Source organism: Echinops telfairi, unplaced genomic scaffold (genome assembly GCF_000313985.2).
Source record: "Echinops telfairi isolate 266 unplaced genomic scaffold, ASM31398v2 ScPeMD7_3509;HRSCAF=4178, whole genome shotgun sequence".
Lineage (NCBI taxonomy): Eukaryota > Metazoa > Chordata > Mammalia > Afrosoricida > Tenrecidae > Echinops > Echinops telfairi.
This window is the reverse complement of record NW_022107407.1, coordinates 4794437-4818016: the sequence shown is the minus strand read 5'-3', so window position 1 is coordinate 4818016 and position 23580 is coordinate 4794437. Positions and strand designations below refer to the sequence as shown.

General features: G+C 38.5%; 1 protein-coding gene and 1 pseudogene across 5 annotated transcripts in view; one reads left to right on the top strand and one right to left on the bottom strand.

Annotated features, from left to right (window-relative positions):
- Positions 1 to 23580, top strand: part of RGS7 (regulator of G protein signaling 7) — a 497629-nt gene that overhangs the window by 57005 nt on the left and 417044 nt on the right. The window lies entirely within an intron of this gene.
- Positions 14530 to 17693, bottom strand: LOC105979274 (annotated as a pseudogene).

Here is a 23580-nt window from a genome sequence, read left to right as displayed (position 1 = left end):
ACAAAACTCATGTAATGATGCCAAATGCAGGAAGATCACAGCCCAGTAGGTGGGAAGTCTTGTAGATCCAGTGGTATTGTAAGCATCTCAGTGCTGTCTGGGGTCTCAACGTGGCTTCTTCAGGTTCAGGGTTCTGGATGTATCAGGGGATGTCCATGTGGCGTTTCCTCACAATGTCTCCCAGGGAGTGATCCTTGACAGTAGAGTCTCCAAGGAAATGAACTGAGAGAGAGAAGTGTCTCCAGTTTCCAAACAGGATAATGTAGGAATTCCCAGAATTCTTAGGAGAAGGCCATGCCCACTCAGAGGCTTCATTGGTTATGTCTTGATTGATAGGCAGACTCCACTCCTTCACTCATAATCCTCTTAAGTCCCAAATTGACACCAGATTATGTAACTACCACAAGGGTCTTCTGACTTTAAGTATGTTTATGGTGAAGTTACCACTCACTTTGCTTTACTTTACTTTTTCACCTTGTTCGTTAGAAAAGAAATCTCTGTTCACTGCATACTAACATACTTCTCAAGATTTTTTGGCATTAAAAGAATGTCACTTCTTACATAAATAAATATTGAAGCCCATATTAACTTGTGGGATAAGGTTAATGGAGTCCCCAGTGATTCAACAGGTAAAGCACTTGGATGGTAAACTTAGGATAGAGATTACAGTCCATTCAGAGCAATCTCAAAAGAAATGTCTGAAAAATTAGCCATTGAAAAACCTTTGGGGCATAGTTTTACTGGGAGACACATGGGATTAGAATGCGTTGGAATAAACTCAACAGCAAATGCTTTGATTGTGGAGGGTTTATAAAGTCAAGATGCTCTTACTATCTGTAGTTCAGTTCTACCATCTGCTTTCATATCAAGAGTTCAGCCATGTAATTTGCATACTTTACAACAGCTCAAGTTTTATCACATGATTTCCATTGGCCAATTACATCTTTTTCACCTGGTGGTGATGCTCTTTGTAACAGGACTACTGTTAATTGGTTTAAGGATTCTTAAATTTCAGAAATGCAGTTTTTAGAGTTTGTTATTGATTTATTCCATACCTATGCTAAAACTCAAAACTATATTCAAGCCAAATATGAAGAAAGATGATTCATTATAAATTCCTATGCTCATTACCAAATCTTATCTGCCAGTTTGTGATACTTTAGTGCAGTGGTTCTCAAGCTGTGGGTCCCAACCCCTTTGGGGGGGGTGTCGAATGACCCTTTCACAGGGATCCTCTCAGACCCTCGGAAAACACATATTTTCAATGGTCTTAGGAACCAAGACACCGTTCTCATTCCTCTATGCATCTCCAGGTGGGTCCGCTCACATGCAGATATGCCCACATAAGAGTATCTGGCGAGATGACCAGGTACTTGCCAATCCTTTCACGTACACCCTGTACAAATACCGGTGTATGTGACAGGGTTGGCGTCATAATGTACTTATGCGGACCAGTCACACATGTGTAAATAGCAGCTGCTGTCTAGAAAGCAGCTGCTGTGTTGAAAGGAGCTACTCTGTTAAAAGCAGGTGCTGTGTTGAAAGCAGCAGTATTGGAGGTAAATTGACACTTCATGAATTATAATTACTGGGTGAATGTATAATCATGTGCTGTAAAATCAACTGCAAATATATATCTATCTATTGGTACCATGGGAGCTTAATTTGGATGCTGACCAGTCTTTTTATATTCAGCTGTGGTTGATGTGAATACTGCCCCCTTGTGACAGTAACAGGTATGTAAAAAAAAACACCACCACAATGGTAACTCATAGAAAACTTTAATGAATTATATTGACTGAACTATGCCATGTATCATCTTGTGTATTATTAAAGCTATTGTAATATATTATTTTCATGAGCAAACCATCCCATGACGATGGATCGTGTAGAGAAGAACCTTAAAAAAAGAAAATATAGTGAGGAATTTTTACAGTATGGTTTTACCTCAATAATTACAGCAGGAATTGAGAAACCACAATGTGTTATTTGTTGTGAAGTTCTATCAGCCGAATCTATGAAGCCAAACAATCTATAACGCCATTTTTATAGGAAGCACCTGAACTTTGCTGGCAAGGATACCAACTATTTTAGAAGCAAAGCTGATGGATTCAAGAAAGCCAGTCTTGACACTGGTGGCAAATACCACAAACAAATGCAGCAGCGCTGAAGCTTCATATTTAGTGGCACTCAGAATCGCCAGAGCGATGAAAACTCACACTATTGCTGAGGATTCACTGTTGCAAACAGCCAAAGGCATTGTTCAAGTTATGATCGTCTTCTACTCCTTAGTAATATTTTGTATTTTTTCCAGCTGTTATACATTGCCTTCTATGTGTATATTTGTCAGGTTAGAGATAACCCAATCTATGTGGTCTACACTTGTCTTAAGTAGGAGTAGAATATTTTGTATTTGTCTTTCATTTTGTATCCATGTTAATGTGGAGTTAGTCATCTCCTGTATTGAAGGAGCTATTAATAGCATTTACAATTTTTATGCATCCTTCATTTTAAGAAATGATGAACATATGAGTTTTCCTTCTGGTCATACCAAGTTAAATTACCCTTAGCGTAGATTATTCATGTGCACCATCCAAGGTTTAGAAACACTGTCTGTGTGCCAATGATCTTAGTATTAGTGATTTGTAGTGTTGGTTTTATGGTTCCAAATGTAGTGAAGGTTTGTGAGTCTCTTTTATATAAGTGTGTTTGGGGGTGTCACCAATCTAACTATATATATTGTTTCTTCCAGTGCTATAGCATAATTGTTATTGTTTATCATAGTAGGAATTGCCATAGTGCTATACATGAACATAGAGTCTTATTCTATTAGCAGAAATCCTGGCAGTCACCAGAAATCTGCAGATTGTTCAAGATCCAGCTTTACTACTTCATTCCCTGTACTAAATAATCCCTCTTCATTGGTGATAATATTCCTTATGTCCATCTCTGTATCCTTAAGTAGGCTATGTGTGTCATCACAAGTACTTTTCAACCTATTATCAATTGAGGAATGTTTGTGTCTCCAATTCATATTCCAGCTCTCCTAGTTTAGTTTGAAAGTGTTTCAGGAGTTATGTTTAAAGATGACATTTTGCCTTATACCTCATCATCAGAACAAAAAATCTTACCATAATGAATGATGGGGGGAGTGTGGAGTGGAGATCCAAAGCCCATTAGCAGGCCACTGGAGACCCCCTTGCAGAGGGGTGTCGGGGAGGAGATGAGCCAGTTAGGGGGCGATGTAGCAATGATGAAAAATACAACTTTCCTCTAGTTCCTAAATGTTTCCTCCCCACTCCCACTATCATGATCCCAATTCTACCTTGCAAGTCTGGCTAGACCAGAGGATGTACACTGGTACAGATAAGAACTGGAAATACAGGGAATCCAGGGCAGATGATCCCTACAACACCAGTGGTGTGAGTGGTGATACTGGGAGGGTAGAGGGAGAATGGGTTGGAAAGAGGGAACCGATTACAAGGAACTATATGTGACCTCCTCCCTGGGGGATGGACAACAGAAAAGTGGGTGAAGGGAGACGTCGGACAGGGCAAGATATGACAAAATAATCATTTATAAATTATCAAGGGCACATGGGGGAGAGGGGAGCAGGGAGGGAGGGGAAAAATGAGGACCTAATGCCGGGGGCTTAAGTGGAGAGGAAATGTTTTGAGAATGATGAGGGCAATGAATGTACAAATGCGCTTTACACAATTGATGTATGTATGGATTGTGATAAGAGTTGTATGAGCCCCTAATAAAATGATTAAAAAAAAAAAATAAAAAAAAATAAAGTTGACATTTTGTATGTGTGATATTACTATATACAGTTTTGAAACTGTTTGCCAATTGGTGCATGTTTGCTTGTAAAGAATTAATGTGTAGCATTGCATCTTTCATGTGTAATTGATCTGCTTTCATTTCCTGTATTAATGGCTCCTGTTTGCCAGCTATCAAGACGTTGGTAGCCAGAGCTAATACAAAAAGTAATTGCAAAGGTCTTTGTAAAGGTTTCCTATCTGGTGGTGGCATATTTGGCAGTATTTGGAATGTGTAAGCATTTGCAACTAATTTACATCCAGGTAAAATTATGTAATTCAAAATTGTGATTCAGTGAAAGAAAATGTAGTCCTTTGTCCTAGGTAATTACACAGAGATTCATAGGGTTGAATCTGCCTAATTTCAGGTGCAGATAAATGTATTCCTAAGGTAAATGCTGGCTTGGAATGCAGTATCCTGAGGCATAATGTTGCATTGTAATATCTTCATTCAAGAACCCACGCTTTTAGGTTTTATATAACATTATTTGAACTCTGCCTCTCTAGCTAGATATAGTAGTGGGAATTCCTGTGCTATTGTTGTAATACTCATGTAACTACTCATGAGTAGTTGTCCAGAAAAAGAGCTGGAGAGACATGGTGATTATGCTTTGGGCTGCCAATTGTAACATCAGCAGTTCGAAACCACCCACCTCTCCATGGGAGAAAGAACAGGCTTTACTACTTTTTAAATAGTTATAGTCTTAGAAGCTCACAGGATTCTACTCTCCAAGAATGTTTGATTATGTCTGCAGAAGTGTCACTACTCTGAAACACTTGTGTTGAATCGATGGGTTAGTTCAGGTAGACTAGAGAAACAAATCCAGGGAGATTCATATGTGAATAAGATAGAGTTTTATATACAAGAGCAATAGAATATTGAGAAAACATCCTAGCCCTGTCCAGATCAAGTCCATAAATTTGACATTAGCCCATATGTATGATACTAATCTATAAATTCCTTTCCAGACTCATGCAACACATGCAATGATGCTAAATGCAGTGGGTCGAAAGTCCTGTGGATCCAGTAGCAGTGGAAGCATCTCAGCACTGGCAGGGGTCTCCATGTGGCTTCTTCAGCTCCATGGGTCTAGCATAGCTCCATGTGTCTTGTCCGCAGTAATGTCTTGCAGGGAGTGAGCATTTGCCCCACCTCCAGTGAGCTATTTTTCTCCTTAATGCCTCCAAACGAGGTCATCAAGCTGCAACCTGATCAACAGGCTAAAGTCCACCCCTTTACCCTTAAGACTCAAATTGACAACAGATTATGTAATGCCCACAATAGACTCATCCTTAGTATTGTCTTTCACAACATTCTTTTGGTATATCGTATCAAGGATATTTGACCATGATAACAGAACTATAATTTGGTGTTTCTAAGCAGTGTTCATCCACATATTATCTATTATTCCAGCATATCCTTCAACTGGGGACATAAAGTGAAAAGTTATATTACTTCTGGAGAGTTTGATATTTAGAATTATGAAGGTAGTACTTTGTGTTTTTCTAGTAATATTGCTGCTGTTGTATTTCCAATCTGTATATATGCTATTCTCTATATGTGGGTTAAGTATACTTTCTTATACTTTTTTTTTTTGGTTGAATTTGATAAATTGCTATTCAATGCACTGGTGAGGATAAACAATTTGGCTAGACTAAGATGTATTCTTTGATTTATGGGAAAGCAGGCTAATATCAGTTCTACCAAAATGCTGTATGTCTTATTTTCTATTATCTCTTTATTCCAAGGTAGATTTGTAGCCATTCCCATTATGCATATGTCTTTAATGTTATACACCATCTTTGTGGTGGGTGATGTTTTGTAGATATCCATTACTCCAGTGTTGACATATGTTTCTGTCAGTATTATGAGTGACAATCTTTTTCTACAATTTATATATATATGTGTATTTATAATAGTCTTCTAGTATCAAAGTTTCATCAAGTGGGGTGTTCATATGTATGTGAGAACGTGTCACATTATAACATGGCAACATTTATAAAAGTGTGAAAGTTCAGAAATCCTGTTAGTCTATATTGATAGTATGCTATCCTATTTCCTCTATAGCTAATTTATAGTCATTGAGATATCAATATGATAAGCCAATTGGTAGAGGTAAATTCATTTCAGGCAATTTGGGTAAATATTGTCCCACTATAGTACTACTCAAAATACATCTGGACCTCTTCATTTACCACTTCCACATTAAGCTATTGATAATCAAAATAGTCTTGTTTCTATAATAACATGTATTTTCATATGTGATTCATACAATTGTAATATATAGTCAATACCTGTGCCAAGCGCTGTGGTAAATTTTATTATTTTGTATCCCGACTTGGAAATGTTCCTTCTGGTGGGATATTAAGTATGGATCATATGTGCTGCCTATTCACTGGATGCTAAGCTGAAATCTTTGTTAATATGACAGGTCAAAGGTTCTGAGCAATATCCCAGGCTTCCTTCACGGCATTGGTCTTATGAGAAATTGTCATAGTGTCTGGCTATTTTGTATCTGATCAATGCAGTTGAACAAGTTTGTCTTATTAGGCTTGGACTAGCACAACCACATGATTAAGCATATTCACTTATGAAATTTGAGTTTGTCCAGAAGCTAATAGGTAAATCAGCCCAGTCTGTCCAGTGTGGAGTCATTCCTTCCCTGATATGGTGGGGTATATATCTTTAGGAAGATCTATTCACAGCCGGTGTAATTTGACATCTTGCATATAGTTTAAGATTTGAAAACATTAAAACCAAATTCCCTGGGTGTGGGAACACTCTGCCATTGTTAGGTGGTATACTGCTTATAGGGGTTGAAGTAGCACCATGTAACCTTGTCTTATTTGCAGTATTCCTATTACTTATACTAGCCACACTTCCATTTTCATTGCTAAGCACAAAATTAATCACAGTACACATCAACTAATTAAATATAACTGTCTTAGTCATTATTTTCAAAGCTAGTATGGTCAAATTCCTCTACATTGAACAAATCAGTTATCTCAATTGAATCATCTCTATTAATACAAATAATATTTCTGTGCTAATATTTTGTTCAGCAACTTTATCATTAACCACAAAGAATAATTCATTATCAAACCTATGTGGAGTTCCTATGTTAATTACACTCACTACTTGTAGCTTATCATTGTGAGGAGCATGACATTTAACATACTCATTATCGTAACACAGCATATGGCCAAAAGCAACAACCACTCATGAAATGGCAATCTCAACCTAAGTTTGTATATATGTGAGTGCATTGAGAAAGTTATCGATCAACTTGGTGTTCCTTATTTGTAGTGCATCACTCTAATCTCTACTTCTTTTGTCACATGGCATTCTTGATGTGTCAGTTTTTTTAAAAAAAATTATTTTTTTGGGGGTGCGTACAACTCTTATCACAATCCATACATCCATCCATTGTGTCAAGCACATTTGTACATATGTTGCCATCATCATTCTCAAAACATTTGCTTTCTATGTGAGCCCTTGGTATCAGCTCCTCATTTTTCCCCTCACTCCCTGCTACCCCCTCCCCCATGAACACTTGATAATTTATAAATTATTATTGTTTTGTCATATCTTACACCATCGATGTCTCCTTTCACCCACTTCTCCACTGGCCGTCCCCCAGGGAGGAGGTATATGTAGATCCTTGTAATCTGTTTCCCCTTTCTCCCTCATCTTCCCTCCAACCTCCCGGTATCGCCACTCCCACCACTGGTCCTGAAGGGTTCATCTGTCCTGGATTCCCCGTGTTTCCAGTTCCTATCTGTGCCAGTGTCCATCCTCCAGGATGTGTCAGTTTTTATGTCTCTTCTTATGCGAAATTAGTCAATGTGTCTGAGCGTCCACTCTACTCCAATATTGCCTGTTACACTATTGTACCTGTGTCTCAACTACTCACATCTGTAGAGACCCTATTTTCCATAAGATACTAGGCTTTGGATTTGAACATATCTTTTGGCAGGGGAGGGGTGGTGATGGTGGTAATAAAAATCAACTTTAACAAATAGGAACTAGACATAAGAGAACAGATTTGTAGCAGAAAACAAACAAACTCAAATTCTGAGTCTTCTCATGACTAACCATGTGAGCTAGTTAGTTTATTGTGCCAACCTGGCCAATAAACACACGTGGGGTTAATTAAAGGGCAGAAGGATACATGGCTCCGTGAGCCTTGCCTTTCTAGTTCTTGGGTCTCTTGCTCTCTGATGGTCGGACCAGGGTGCAGCTGCCTTAGCCAGTGCCCTGTTTTAGCTGGCAAGGCTCACTTTCTGCAAGACACCCCTGAGAAGAAGCCACGTGGACCTACCCTGATTCATCCCTGGGTGCTGGAGTAGCCGTGTGGAGAACCCTGCCAGTGCTGAGATGCTTACGCATTCATTGATTCAGATTTCCTCCTGCAGTTGGCATCATAGTGTGTGTTTTGTGAGATGGAGAATGACTTTGTGGATTGGTGTCGGACATATGGGTTAACGTTGGATTTATGAGCTTGGGCAGCACTGTGTTTGGATGTTTTCTTGATGCACACTTAACCTTTATATAAAACTCTCTCTTATACATGAGTTTCTGTGGATTTGTTTCTCTAAAGTACCCAGACTAATACACCATGTGATCTTGAACCACTTGATGTACTTCATTTACCATGTTTTCCCATGTGTAAAATGATGGTACACTTCACTTCAAGAAGCCCTGGAGGTATAGTGGTTACTCATCGGGCTGCGAGCTGAGTGATCAGCAGTTCAAAACCGCCTACCACTTAAGGGGAGAAAGACTTTATGGACTTTCTACTCCCATAAAGAGCTATAGTCTAGTCTCAGAAATTCACAGGGACAGTTCTACCCTGTCCTATAGGATTGTTATGAGTCAGCTTCTACTTAATAGCAATGTTTAGTTTTTTTTTTGGTTCCACTTCAAGGATATTGAAATATCACAATGATGGACCACATAAAGTATGTTCTCTGTATTCAATTCTCCTCCTTCAACCTTAACTGTATTTTACAAATAAACCATTTTATTGGGGGCTTTTACAGCTCTTAAAACAAACCGCATTATTTTTGTGTGTTGTGGACACTTTCACAATTTATCATGAGTTTATCCTCTATGTTTTCATTGTTATTTGGTTCAATCAAGTGATTCCACCACAGTACAACAAACTTACAGACATTGTGCTTAGTGTACCCACCTTAATAATCCCAGACTAAACCAAACATATATTCCTTGCACCATTTCCACATCCCCTTTAACGACATTCCCACACATATTCTCCAGGTTTTTGGCAGCTCTTTAAGAGCATGGCATGCCTTTTCCTGGGTCACCAATTTTACTTTATTTTTTCAGACTCTCTGGTACTAAAGTCTAAGTATAGGTCTAGAAATAATAGTGAGCTGGAGGGTGTTTCCTGGGATCACTCAGCAATACTTTACATGGATTTGCAAGAATAAATTGATTATTTTCTTCAGGTGGGAGGGTTTTTGCTGCTGGCTGATTTTATTAAATGAAATTTAAAGATCTAATATCCTTGTCTTCCCAATCGTTTTTCCATATGTCCCCATTCCAAAAATCAGGGTCCCATTCCTTCCCAAGTAATGCTCTTAATTTTAAGAAAAGATACAACTGACGGTTTGGAATTCACTTAGTATTTTAATTCCACTCTTATGATAAGACTCTGGATTTGGTTTTCAGCAATATTAACTCTGTTACAACAAGACACAAGACTTTTTTAAGAGCATAAGTGGAAACTTTGGAGTGTTTTAGAGGTGCTATGCTTTTATGAGCTATGGTTCTGAAGCCGTGAACTCCTCTATCATTTTTTCCTGTTGTACATAGCCAACCACCAGCCTCCCTATATTTCGCTTCTCAGCTAAATTACACTAAAATATCAAAACACTAAACACCAACTCATTTTTCACCAACACTTTACCTTTCAGTGGTGGTACTTTGAGAATTTACATAGCTCCTCACATCATAGATTAATAGCATCCTCTTTACTAATAGAGCCAGATTTATCCATGCTAATGTAGGTAGAGTTATCAGTGCCTTGAAATCCAATCATATTTGAGAATAAAGATAAAAAATTCATCCTTAAAATTTTGTTTCTCTGAAACCAATCCTGGAAGCAAAAGTGTTAAGCTAGGTTCTTTAGAGAAGCAAAACTAGAGGCACATATATATGCCAGGTATATAAAATTATATCAAGAAAATTACTTATAATTGTAGACGTGAGGAAGTTCAAGTCCAGGCAGGTCCAAATCCCTCCATCATATGTTAAGTTGGAGACTACACTTGACTTGCATAGCGCTTGGGGTTGAATACCAATCTATGATAAATGGAAGATCATAGACTGCTGGTCTGATGTGGCAGTTAAGAGATTTTATCTCAACTAGGTATTCCTGGCTAGGGGTGGAATTAGACCTGTCAATCAGGTCACAGAAAACAAACAAACTCCAAGTCAAATTCTGAGTCTTCTCCTGACTGACTATGTGATCTTGAACCACTTGGTTTACTTCTTTTACCAAGCTTTCACATGTATAAAATGCCTGATGGTGTTTCATTGGGGGTATGACCTTCTCATAAGAACTCCTTTCCTCTTCACCTTTCTGCTTGGTAGCTGCCCTGAGAATTTATGAGGTTTGCCATGTTCCCACCAACCTTGGGTCCACATGACTGCACCCACCAGCCTGTGATCTTCCTGCACTATTGTATGTGTCTGCTCTACTCTGAAGAAGGACTTATGGACTAGTATTAGACTTATGGACGAGTTGGATTGGGCTGTGATGCTTTCTTGATAGATAACTGCTTTTGATATAAAGTTCTTTCTTATTCATATATGAGTATCACTGAATTTATTTCTCTAGTCAAACTGCCTTGACACACTTGATAAATCCAAAGTTGCCAGTTTTGATAGAAGACCTCTGTGACAGTTAGATTTTTAGTGCCAACATGGCACCTGTAAGAAGATGTGAGTGGAGTTTAGCCTGTCAATCAGGTTGCAACTTGGTGAAATCCTGTGGAGGTGTGACCAAGATAAATGACTCTCTGGAGGCCAGCCCTTCATTCTCTCTGCCTTCGCCTTCCTGCTGGTGAGAACTGACAGAGCCCTGGAGATGTGTTCACTGCCATTGGATCCACTAGACTGCACCCATCAATCAGCCTGTGATCTTCTTGCATTCTGCATCATTATATGTGTCTGTGTGAGTCTGAAGAGGGACTTATGGACTAGTGTCAGTTTATGGACTTGAGTTGGTCTGGGCTGGGCTGTTTTCCTGATACATAAAGTTTGTTGATATAAGGCTCTTTCTTATACATATATGAATGTCATTGAATTTGTTTCTCTAGTCAAGCTGGCCTAATACAACTTCTGACAATTTACACCAGGCACAAAAAACTGGAGGTAGATGAGTCAGGTGCAGGAACCACATACACCAAAAAGCAAACACGCTTTTTCATAACACTTATTTATACAGTGAACCCTCGCCACTTCGCGCTTCGACTTCCGCGGCTTCACTCTATCGCGGTTTTTGCGTAACAGCGCATGCCCTGTCATTACTGCCACTGATTGGCTCATACTGTACACGCTTCTGTCTGCATCGCTACATATCGGAGCTAAGTATCAGATGCATTTTTGCTTTTGTACAGTGTACTGTAATTGTTTGCGATTTTTAAGAAATTTTATCTAAGCCCTATGATGGCTCCTAAACGAGCTGCTTCTTCTAAGCCTTCTGACAATAAAAATAAGCGCCAGAGGAAGATGCTCACCATCCATGAAAAGGTAAAACTTTTGGATATGATCAAAGATGGCAAGAAAATCGTGGAGGTTGCACGCCATTGATTACAGTATTTGTAAGAACTATGTATAATAATACTGTATGTGAAATATGTAATACTGTAAACTAGATGCCATAAATAATATAATAAATAATAAATGATAATTGTAAGGTCCAAAATGTTTTACTGTATTTTCCCTTTTTCGTTTAATAAATTGGGTAATATGAGTGTAATGGTGACTAAAGGGTGTTTTTTTCATGTCCTGTATGCTCTAACTACGAAAATATTTGATTTACAAATAAGGAATCCTACTTTGCGGAATTTCATTTATCACGGTAGGGTCTAGAACCGATTAACCGCGATAAACGAGGGTTCACTGTATAGGAATTATGCCACACTCATGAAACTTCCTTTCAATAAGTTCAGGGCTGCAATCTGAGTAAGGTGTTGTATTCCACCACGATCTTTTCACAACTGAGTGGCTGCTCATAGCAGATTCCATTATGGAATTTATTCCACAATGGAATAAATCCACCATAGGTCACATTATGGTGGATTTAACTGCCAAAGCTTCATGAATCCTGGTCCAGCCTAGTTGACACAAAACCCAGTTATCAGAGCAAAGAATATTGAAAGTACTGTGGACTGCCAGAAGAGAAAACAAAACTGTCTTGGAAGAAGTACAGCTAGAATGCTCCTGAGAGCATGCTGTATGTTGGACATGCTATCACCATTTTCTGGAGAAGGACATCACACTTTTTGAGTAGTAAAAGGAGAAGACTGTCAACAGTAGCTGCAACAATGGGCTCAAACATAACAATTGTGAGGATGGTGCAAGGCCATGTGTTGTATCATTTCCATGTGAGTTGGAACCAGTTTGATGAGATATGACAACAACAACAAGAAATCAAACCATCTGAATTAAATATAAAGAATGAGAATTTTAAAACAACACAAGTAAATAGTACATATAGCTAATAATGATAAAAATGATTAGCAATGGCTTATCAGAAATAATGGATTTCAGAAGACTAAGATATATGTTAAAAGCTATGGAACAACCACCTACAATTTATAGTGAGTGAAAATATTCTTTAGACCACCTACAGTTTATATTGAGTGAAAATATTCTTTAGATCATACAAGTATATTAAACACATTTCCCACAGATGAAAACTGACAGAATTTATCTTGGACAGTCTTGCACTGTTAAGAAATTTTAAAGTTGTTCGTCAAGTTTAAGAGAAGTAATGTCAGTGGATGCTTGAGTAAGAAGGAATAAATTAACCACAGAGAGGACAAGTATGAGATCATTTTGTTACTTCTATTTTGTGCGTGCATTTCTTTAAAAGACAATGAACTATTTTAATAATATTAATGGCAATGTGTTGTGGAATAATATAATATGCTAAATGAAAATACATGCTAATAGGAGCACCAAGAGGGACGTAAATGAACTTTTTATTCTTGTGAGGTTTTTATGTTTTTCATTAAGTAACATAATATTACTTGAAGGGAGACAATAATAAAGATTAATAAGTTGGAAGTTAAAACTTTTAATGTGTATAATTAATTATTCAGTAGTCCAGATAAAATATTTAAAAATCAATTTACTAAAAAGTAATACATCAAAGGAAAACATGAACAAAGGACAGAGGAAAAACAGATGGAAAACAATTTAGCATGATGGTAGATTTAAACCCAACCATAACAGTGATTAAATTTAAATAAACATAATATACTATCGTTATTCATTGAAAAGCTGTTACTATGTCCATGCAAATGTACATATGCACACTCTATGAAGTGTTTTTCTTGAGGAAACTGGCAATTTGTTGATAAAATTTTTTCACAATGTAAAACTATAATAGAAAAAAATTGGAATGGGCACAAATCTGAAAGGCTTACACTACCTGAATTTAAGATATAGCACATTTTGTTTATATAGTCATCTGTTGATGGACATTTAGGCCTTTTCCATTTTTTGGAACACTCAGATCTGAAGTATTCGGCTAATGACTTTTCACAAATGTATTTACTTGTGTAATAATCACCCAACACAGCTAGTAGAATGTTTCCTTCACCATGGAAACTTCTCTTGAGGTTTTAATAAAAATAGGCTAATACAAAAAGTAACCTATTAATTCATACTTCCTCCAGTAGTTGAATCCTTTTACTATTAGTGACTGCTACTGTTTGAAGTACTGGTGGAATAGCATCCATCATCATAGCAACACATAAGCCACCAGAATATGAACAATTAACAGGTACCTGATGGTTATTTCCAGGTACTCAAACAAAAGCCAGACTCAGAGTTGAACTGCCTCATATGGTTTACTGGGCTTCAAATCTTTCTTGTAGTCAACTGACATATATTTGTTTCTGTGAAGCAACTGGTATTTTCTAACCACAGCAATTTAGTTAGCAGTCACACGTATTAAACCACCATGTCATCAGGTATTGTTATTTCTGGTTGGTTGTTGTTAGCTTCTTCCAGGTCAGTGACTCTGTGTATATAAGATTGAAACTGCTCAGTTCTGTGTGATCCTTACACTACATTGAAGCCCATTGTGACAGCACTGAGACCGTCTATTTTATTGAAGATTTCCTTTTTTGCTAAACCTTTACTAGGTGTGAAATCCTCCTCCAGGAGCTAGTTGCCCCAAAGTACATGAGGTAAAATTTCTCTATATTCATTTTTAATAAGCATTTTGGCTGTATTTCTTTTATTTTGAATACAAATAAAATTTATTGTACAAAATTAAGGCCTTTATATTTCATAGCTCACAAAAGCTAACAAAAGATTAAGTTCACAAAGTTTTAATTTCACTCTCCTCTCTGCTTCTAATTATAAAAATAGTGTGACTAACAGTTAGCAAAACAAATATTATAATAAATAAAGCCACACCCTTAAAGAAGACTTCCCCCTGTATTATTTCTTAGCATAGGTGAGCTTCATGGCATGTGATCTTAAAGCCCTGTGAAGCATCCCTGGAAGCTCCAGCCTGCTCATCATTTTCAAGTTAAACAAAAGCAATGTCATGCCTTCCAGGTAACAACCTGACTTCCTTAAATCCAGGAAACGGAATAAACAGCATGGATAACATCATTTTATTAATCTCTTCCGGTAAGTGTAATCAGGGATATGAGGACTTGGGATTAGATTTCCTTGTGTGTTAGCTGAATTCGGTATTCCCGGGCCAAGTTTTTTTATTTGTGATTATTACTGTCTGTTTCACAGTTTTGGATTTTTTCTTTCCATTGTTGGCAAAATGCTACACATTTTAGAGTGTGTACCAGAATCAGTTTTTGCATACTGGATTCGTATTGGTTTGCCATCAAATGGAAATCCTTGTGACTGTTTTAAGGCATTTGTGGATGAATCCAGTTTGTTAACTGTAACAAAGGCCTATCCCTTCATCTTCATAGTCTTTAAAGCCACAATCCCTTCCTTTTTAATTTTGTCATTCATATTGTTGATATAAATTGTGTGATTAGGTCTGACATCCAGATTTAGGGTTATATTGTTCCAACAACCTAACCCCCTCCCCTGTTAGAGTCCAAACGGCTGGGCTTCTTCCATCATAGTTTTGTTCTTAATGCCGGAAGTCCTTGGTACTTGTATATTTAATTTTCTTTTCCAACACCATAATTAAAAGGCACCCGTTCTTCTTGGTCTTTCTTATTCATCATTCATCTTTCACATGATTAGCAGGTAATTGAAAATATCATGACTTGGGTCAGATACACCTTAGCCTTAAAAAAAGATACAGAATCTGGGGTCCTAGAGGCTGAAAGACAAACAAGAGGCCATCTAACTGAGAAACAACAAAGTCCACATGGAAGAAGCACAGCAGCTGGTTAGATCACCAGGCGTTGAAGGGATCAGGTATCATGCAAAAAAAAAAAAAATCATAGCATTGTGAATGATGGGGAGTGTGGAGTGGGGACCCAGGGCCCATTTGTGGGAAATTGGATATCCCCTTGCAGAAGGGCTGCAGAGAGGAGACGAGCCAGTCAGGGTGCAGTATAGCTGATGAAATTTTCCTCTAGTTCTTGAAAGCTTCCTCCCACCACTATCATGATCCCAATTCTACCTTACAAATCTGGCTGGGCCAGAGGATGTACACTGGTACAGAAAGGAACTGGAAACACAGGGAATCCAGGACAGATGAACACCTCAGAACCAGTGAGTGGTGAGAGTGGCTTTATCTGGAGGGTGGAGGGAAGATAAGGGAGAAAGGGGGAACAGATAACACGGATCTACATATAACCTTCTCCCTGGGGGACAGACAGTGGAGAAGTGGGTGAAGGGAGATGTTGGACAATGTAAGATATGACAAAATAAAAATAATTTATAAATTATCAAGGGTTCATGAGGAGGGGGGAGTGGGGAGAATATGGAAAAATGAGGAGCTGATGCCTAGGGCTCAAGTAGAAAGCAAATGTTTTAAGAATGATGATGGCAACATATGTACAAATGTGGTTGACACCATGGATGGATGGATGAATTGTGATGAGATGTATGAGCCTTCATAAAATGATTAAAAAATGATTAAAAAAAAAAGATGTCTTTGCTTTTTAACACTCCAAAGAGGTATTTTGCAACAGATTTTCTAAAGGCTGTATAGCTTGATTTCTTTGCTACTGCTACCATGGGAAATAATTGTGGATCCAACTAAAATGAAACCCTTGGCAACTTCGATCTTTTCTTCATTTTGTATGATGTTGCTTATCAGTGCAGTTATGAGGAATTTTAAATTGAGGTATAACCCCTTCTGAAGACTCTACTATTTGACCTTCATCAGTAAGTGCTTCAAGCCCTCTTTACTTTCAGCAAGAAAAATTATGTCACTGCATATCAAAAATTGTTAATTGTCTTCCTGTTAATTGTCATCAGGATCTTAGATCCTGATGTTGTGTTCCTCCATATAATACAGCTTCTTGGACTTGTACAGCATATATATTGAACAAATATTTTGAAAAACTATAACCTGACACCTCTTGTTCTGTGTATACATTCTATGTGAGCACAATTACGTATTTTGAAATTTCCATTCTTTACAATGATATCCATAATATGTTATGATCCACACAGTCAAATATCTTTACAGTTAATAAAAGATACATTAACAACAACAAAAAAAAGATACATTAACATCTTTCTGATATTCTTGGCTTTCAACCAAGAAGCATCTGACATCAGTAATGATATGCCTTACTCATGTCCGAAATTCAATCCTGTTTGAATTTCGGACAATTCCTTGTCCATGTACTGTTGCTACCATGTTTGGGTTATCTTTAGCAAAATTTTACTTCCATGCACTATTAATCAATATTTTCTGAATTATTTTGGATCACTTTTACTTGGGTTGGGCACAAATGGGAATCACTTTCAGTTGTTTGGTAGTTGTCTTTCATATTTCTTGGCAAAGACAAGAGAGTGTGTACAGTATTGTATCCATTTGTTCAGACAACACCTGTGGTAGTCTACCAATTCCTGGAGGCTTGATTTTAACCAATGCTTCAGTGACGGTTGGACTTGATCCTTAAACACCATCTGGATACCTTCTGAATAGCTGAACATCAACTAGTTCTTTTGTTTTTTTGCAGAGTGAAAGTTTGTCTCTTTACTTTATCGAAATTTAAAACATCTGGATTGAACATAATTCTAAAGCACAAAATAGCTACACCCATGAGTTAAATCTCTACGCTTGACTCGCAAACACATAAGATGTGAATGAAACCAGCTCTTGAAAGTGGAGAGTGTGTTTCTATTCATCTAGAAAGATGCTAATACCAATTGTAACAAAAAGGTAAAAACAAAATGGAGGCCGTGAGAAAGAGGGAAGAAAATCTTTGGAATTTGACACCAACAGATATAACTCCAAAAGCAAAGGTTCACAACCTTTGAGGGAAGTGAAGTCTATTTTTTAGCTCCTTCGGTGGCCAATCGATTAGCTTCTTCACTGCCTTTGATGCCTCGGTGTCCAGGAACATACTCCCACTGAATATCCATGCCTTGGGAGGCTTGATCAATCTTCTCAAAATCACTTCTGTTGACAACGTCTCCTCCAGGGGCTGTTTTCCATCCATTTTGCTTCCATTTATCAACCCACTCTGTCGCACCTTTGATGACAAACTTGCTATCAGTTTTAATGATGAGTTTATCTATATTTTGACTTCTTGCTTGTTCAATTGCTTTGGGAGCTGCCCTCAGCTCTGCTGTCTGATTTGTCTGTTGTCCATAAACCCTCTCACTTACATTCAATGGGTGGTCAGGTCTCCAGTAGACTCCGGATCCAGTTTGTGCACCGGATCTCCCATTATTGCTGCAGCTACCATCAACACAAACGGTTGGAATGTGTTCTCTGTCCCCGCCAACGTGTTGTCCCCATCAGTCCCTGGAGCTCATGTTGGATTCGCCGCCCAGGCCGATGCTGCCTCGGTCGCTGTGTTCTTCAGTTCCCTCAGCTAGTTCTTTTTGGTAAAGTGACTCTGCATATTCCTTCTTTTTATGCTTCCAGTGTCATTCAATATTTTGACCAGAGAATCTTTCAAGATTACAACTTCATACTTGAATATTTTTCTTCAGTTATTTAAGCAAGAAATACAAGCCATATTTTTCCCTTTTGATTTTCTTTCTTTTCTTTTTAAACTTCATTGTAAATTAGCTGAAGGTCTACAGAGAACATTATCAGTTTTATATTCAAATCTTCATAACATTTGGACTCAACTCATCCATTGTAGTACCTTCATTGTATCAATCCTTTATCCCAATTCCTTCCTGTTTCCATTCTACATTTTTTCCTAACCCTCTGAACTTCGTCTTTGGGCAAATTCTGCTCTTTAGATCTTAAATGTTAATTGTAATGTGGATTTAAGGTCACTTTCAGTCCTAAAGAGTAAGTGCTATAGTCTTGGTGTCCCATCAGTCTCTGTCTGACCAGTAAACTTATTCTCTTTTATGATTTTCAGTTCTGGTCCACATATTTACCCACCTTAATCCAGGACATTCTTTTAAAAAATAAAAAAAAAACCAACTAGTTTTATTGGCACACAATCCACGCATATTGTGCAATTTAATAGTTCAATCATATCGAAGTGTTGTACAAGCATTACTAAAATCAATTTTAAAACATTTTCTCTTTCTTATACTTATTAGCTTCCCATTTCCCCCCAACCTCGTCTGCCATACTCCCAAGAAAGCAGTAATCCAGTTACTCCCCTATAGATTTACCTGTCCTGAATATCATATATGGAAAAACATACAACACAAAAAAAGCAACAGCAACAACCGCAAACAACTAACAACAATGACTTTCTACAACACAAAAAAAGCAACAGCAACAACCGCAAACAACTAACAACAATGACTTTCTCCCTCTAGGTCTTTATATATTTCATTATAATACTTTGTCTTTTTGATTCATCGTTTGATATATTTTATTTACTTCCTTTACTTTAGCTAGTCTGCATCGAAGAGCAAGTTTCAGCCTCTTCTGACATCCTTAAGGTCTTCAGCTTGCATATGAACAATTGATGGTTTGGTTTGCTTTGGGCTCCAGATCTTTTTCTGATTAACTATATTGAGCTTCTCTATCTTTTATTTTCAAAGTTCTAGTCAATTTTTTCCTTGTGTATTCCATCCAATGAGATTCATGTGTTATAAGCACTCTTTATATGGGGGGGTGTGTGTGTGTGGGGGAGTATATCCCATGAATAGATCATTAGTAATACTTATGGCATAGCATCGAGCTACAAAGCAACAACCAAGCATCATAGTAAAAAAAAAAAAAAACCACAGAGGATTGGAAAATTCTATCATGTTCTCACAGACAGTCTTTTTGTTTTGTTTGTTTAACCAACATCGTAATTTCCAAGTACCGAGCCTTCCTCTTTGTTTCCAACTTTCACCCCCAGTCACCGCTAATTATGTTTGAAGGAGTTGATAAACAATCTTCAATTTCTTCTTTACCATTAGTGGTTAGTTGTGTACATTTTTATTATTTTTAAATCATTTTATTGGGGGGGGGGTTATACGACTCATCACAATCTAGAAATACATCCATTGTGTCAAGAAAATTTGTACATTTGTTGCAATCATCATTCTCAAAAACATTTGCTTTTTAATTGAGCCCATGATATCAGCTCCTTATTTTCTCCAAGACTCCCCACTCCCCCCTCTCTCATAAACCCTTGATAATTTATAATTTATTATTATTTTGTCATATCTTACACTGTATGACGTCTCCCTTCACCCACTTTTCTGTTGTCTGTCCCCCAGGGAGTAGGTTATACATAGATCCTTGTAATCAGTTCCCCCTTTTTACCCCACCTTCCCTCCATCCTCCCAGTATTGCCACTCTCACTACTGGTCCTGAAGGGATCATCTGCCTTGGATTCCATATGTTTCCAGTTCCGATCTGTACCAGTGTACATCCCCTGGTCTAGCCAGATTTGTAAGGTAGAATTGGAATCATGATAGTGGAGGGGAGGAAGCATTAAAGAACTAGAGGAAAGTTGTATGTTTCATCCTTGCTACTCTGCACCCTGACTGGCTAGTCTCCTCCCTGAGAGCCTCTGTAAGTGGCTGTCCCGTTGTCTACAGATGGGCTTTGGGTCTCCACTCTGTACTCACCCTCATTTACAATGATATGATTTTTTATTCTTTGATGCCTGATACCTGATCCTTTCGACACCTTGTGGTCACACAGGCTGGTGTGCTTCTTCCACATGGGCTTTATTGCTTCTGAGCTAGATGTCTGCTTGTTTACCTGTAAACTTTTAAGTCCCCAGATGCTATATCTTTTTTTTTTAATCAATTTATTGGGGCTCATACAATTCATCACAATACATAGATCAATTGTGTAAAGCACATCTATACATTTGTTGCCCTCATCATTCCCAAAATTTGCTTGCGGGGCACCATCAACTTTCTTCACCACATTTGCTTATGCACACCTTTGTCTTCGGTAATCATATTGGGAAGGTGGGCACACTGATATCCTTTTTTGTTCTTTGATGCCTGATACCTGGTCCCTTCTACACCTTGTGGTCACACAGGCTGGTGTGCTTCTTCCATGTGGGCTTTGTTGCTTCTGAGCTAGATGTCTGCTTGTTTACCTGCAAGCCTTTAAGACCCCAGATGCTGTATTGCCGGGCAATATCATTTTTGATAGCCGGGCAATATCATTTTTCTTCACCACATTTGCTGGTGCACACATTTGTCTTCAGTGATCATGTCAGGAAGTTGTGCATCATGGAATGCCAACTTAATAGAACAAAGTGTTCTTGCATTGAGTAAGTACTTGAGTGGAGGTCCAATGTCAATTTGCTCCCTTAATACTAAACCTATAAATGTATGCATGCAGATCTATGTCCCCACCATTCTATATAAAAATATTTACATATGTACATGTCTGTATTTAGATCTCTATTAATGTCCTTTCCCTCCTAGTTCTTTCTTCTATTTCCTTATACTTTGCTCTTGTCCCACTATCATGCTCAGCCTTCATTTGTGTTTCAGTAATTTGTCTTGGTTCCATTGCCTTTGCTGCATCCCTACCAGGCCTCTCACACCCTCCTTGCCACTAATTTTGGGTCACTTGTTGCTCCCTTGTCCCTGGCTTGGTTACCATCACCTCCTTTCCCCCACCTCCCCCTCTCCCACATCCCCCCGGAACCATAGGTCCCGGGTTGTTTTCTCCTTCAGAGTGTTCATTCAGCCTATTTTATCTAGATAAATCTGCAGAGATAATAATATGCACAAAAACACAAGACATAGCAAGACAAAGCAACAAAAGAGAACACAAGGATGACAACAACAAAGAAAACGAATGACCAAGAAAAGCAATAAATTAATTAACAAAAAACACAGAAAAACCCCAAACAAACCTATAAATAGATTAAGGTCTGTTTTTCTACCTCTAGGGGTGTTCTCCAGTCGAGTCCATTGGGGTGCCATGCTCTGGCCCCAAAGTCTATCCTTTGCACTCTCTCAGGAGATCCCTGCTCTGCTCCCCCTGGTTCTCTGCCGCTTGCTCTTAGTGTTTTGCATTGGTGTGGTGGGGTCAGAAGGCCCAATCCTGACAATGTGTCTCCAGTGTTGACCCCTGTAGGGCCATGAGTCAGTGAGGGACATCATGTCTCATAGTGGGATCAACCATGTGGTCTACCCTGTTCATTGGCTGTTCTGAACAGGGATACCTTTCTCCAGGCCTGGCGGGCCAGGATGTGCTCCACTCTCCTCCCCATTCATTTGCTCCTATGGGCTCTGATCAGACATGTCCCTCTCCCCTAGCTGCAGCTTCGGTGCCATCCTCTAAAGTAAATTCTTCTGGGGGGAGGGGCATGTGTCTAAGTAGCTGGGATTGGGGCGGAGCCCTCAGGCCCTCCACTGGCTCCACTCTCTATGCCAGCATGCTGCATTTGCATCCTGGAACACAGGATTTGAGTCTGGTCCCTCTTTCTCTGTGGAGACACAAACAATACCCTCCTGTTGGGTGGGTCCGTGCCCTGGTCCCCCACCACACATCTCTTATCTTTTTTTTTTTCCTTTACTCCCTCCTCCTCCTTTTTGGTTGGCTACCATATGTACCCTTGGATTTATTCTGGCCCCTACCGTACTACCTGGACCTCACCCCTGGAATGTTTGAATACAGTAGCTTTTTCCCTGTGCCCCTTTTGCATTTCTTTCTTTTCTTTTTTTTAAATAAATTTACTCAGTGGACTCATGTTGTACTTGTCTTATTGTGCTTGGCTTACTTCACTTAGCATAATTTCCTCCAGTTCTTCACATGTGGTGATATGCTTTATGTGTTCATCACTGCTTTTTAGCAGTGCATTGTACTCCATTGTATGTATGTACCACAGTTTTTAATCCACTCATCTATTGATGGAAATTTGTTTTTTTCCCCATCTCCTTGTGATTGTGAACTGTGCCACGATGAACATTGGAGCACAGATGACTGACTTGGTTTGTTTCTTACCTCTTCTGGGTATATGCTGAGTAGGGGATGCTGGGTCGTATGGTAGCTCAATTTCCATCTGCTTTAGAAATCGCCAAATTGTTTTCCATAGTGGCTGTCTATACGTACTGGTCCACCAGGAGTGGATGAGAGTTCCTATCTTACCACAACCCCTCCAACACTTGCTGCTTTCTGATTTTTTGAATTGGGCTATCTTGGAGGGTGTTAGGTGGTATCTCATAGTTGTTTTGATTTGCATTTCTCCTATGGCTAATGATCGGGAACAGTTTCTCATATGTTTTTTGGCCATTCGGATTTCAGCCTCTGTGAAACTTCTGTTCAGGTCTTTTGCCCACCTCCTCAGTGGGCAGTTAGTTTTTTTTCTTATTGTAAGCTTGCAAAGTATTATAGATTTTACTAATAAGGCCTTTGTCTGATGTGTCATTGCTGAAGATGTTTTCCCAGTCTGTGGACTCTCTTATTACTCTCTTGGTGAATTCTTTCAATGTACACAGGTGACTTATCTTCAGTATATCCCACTTGTCTATTTGTGACTCCTCGGTATTTGCATCTTTCCCTATTTCTGATAGCTTATGTATTCCCTGTGCCAAGGTTCTCAAGTTTGTCCCAATTCCCTCATTAATGGCCCTAATTGCTTTGGGTTTTACCTCAAGGTCTGTGATCCACCTTGAGTTTATTCTTGTGCATGGAGTAAGGTAAGGGTCTTGCTTCACTTTTCTGCATGTAGATAATCCACCTGTAGAACTGCACTTGTGTGTTTCTGATACTCTAAATCTTTATTGGAGTAGTTAGTTAATTTTAACTACAAGCCATGCGGTTTTCAGCCTAACACATAACCACACTGCACCATAGGATTTCTAAGGTTGTACTCTTTATGGAATCAGAATTTCTCCACAAGATTGGCTTTTGGGTTTAAAACGTCAACCTTTCAATTAGCAACTGAACACTTACTCATTGCGTCACCCTGGAATTTTCCCAAACTCTTTAGCACT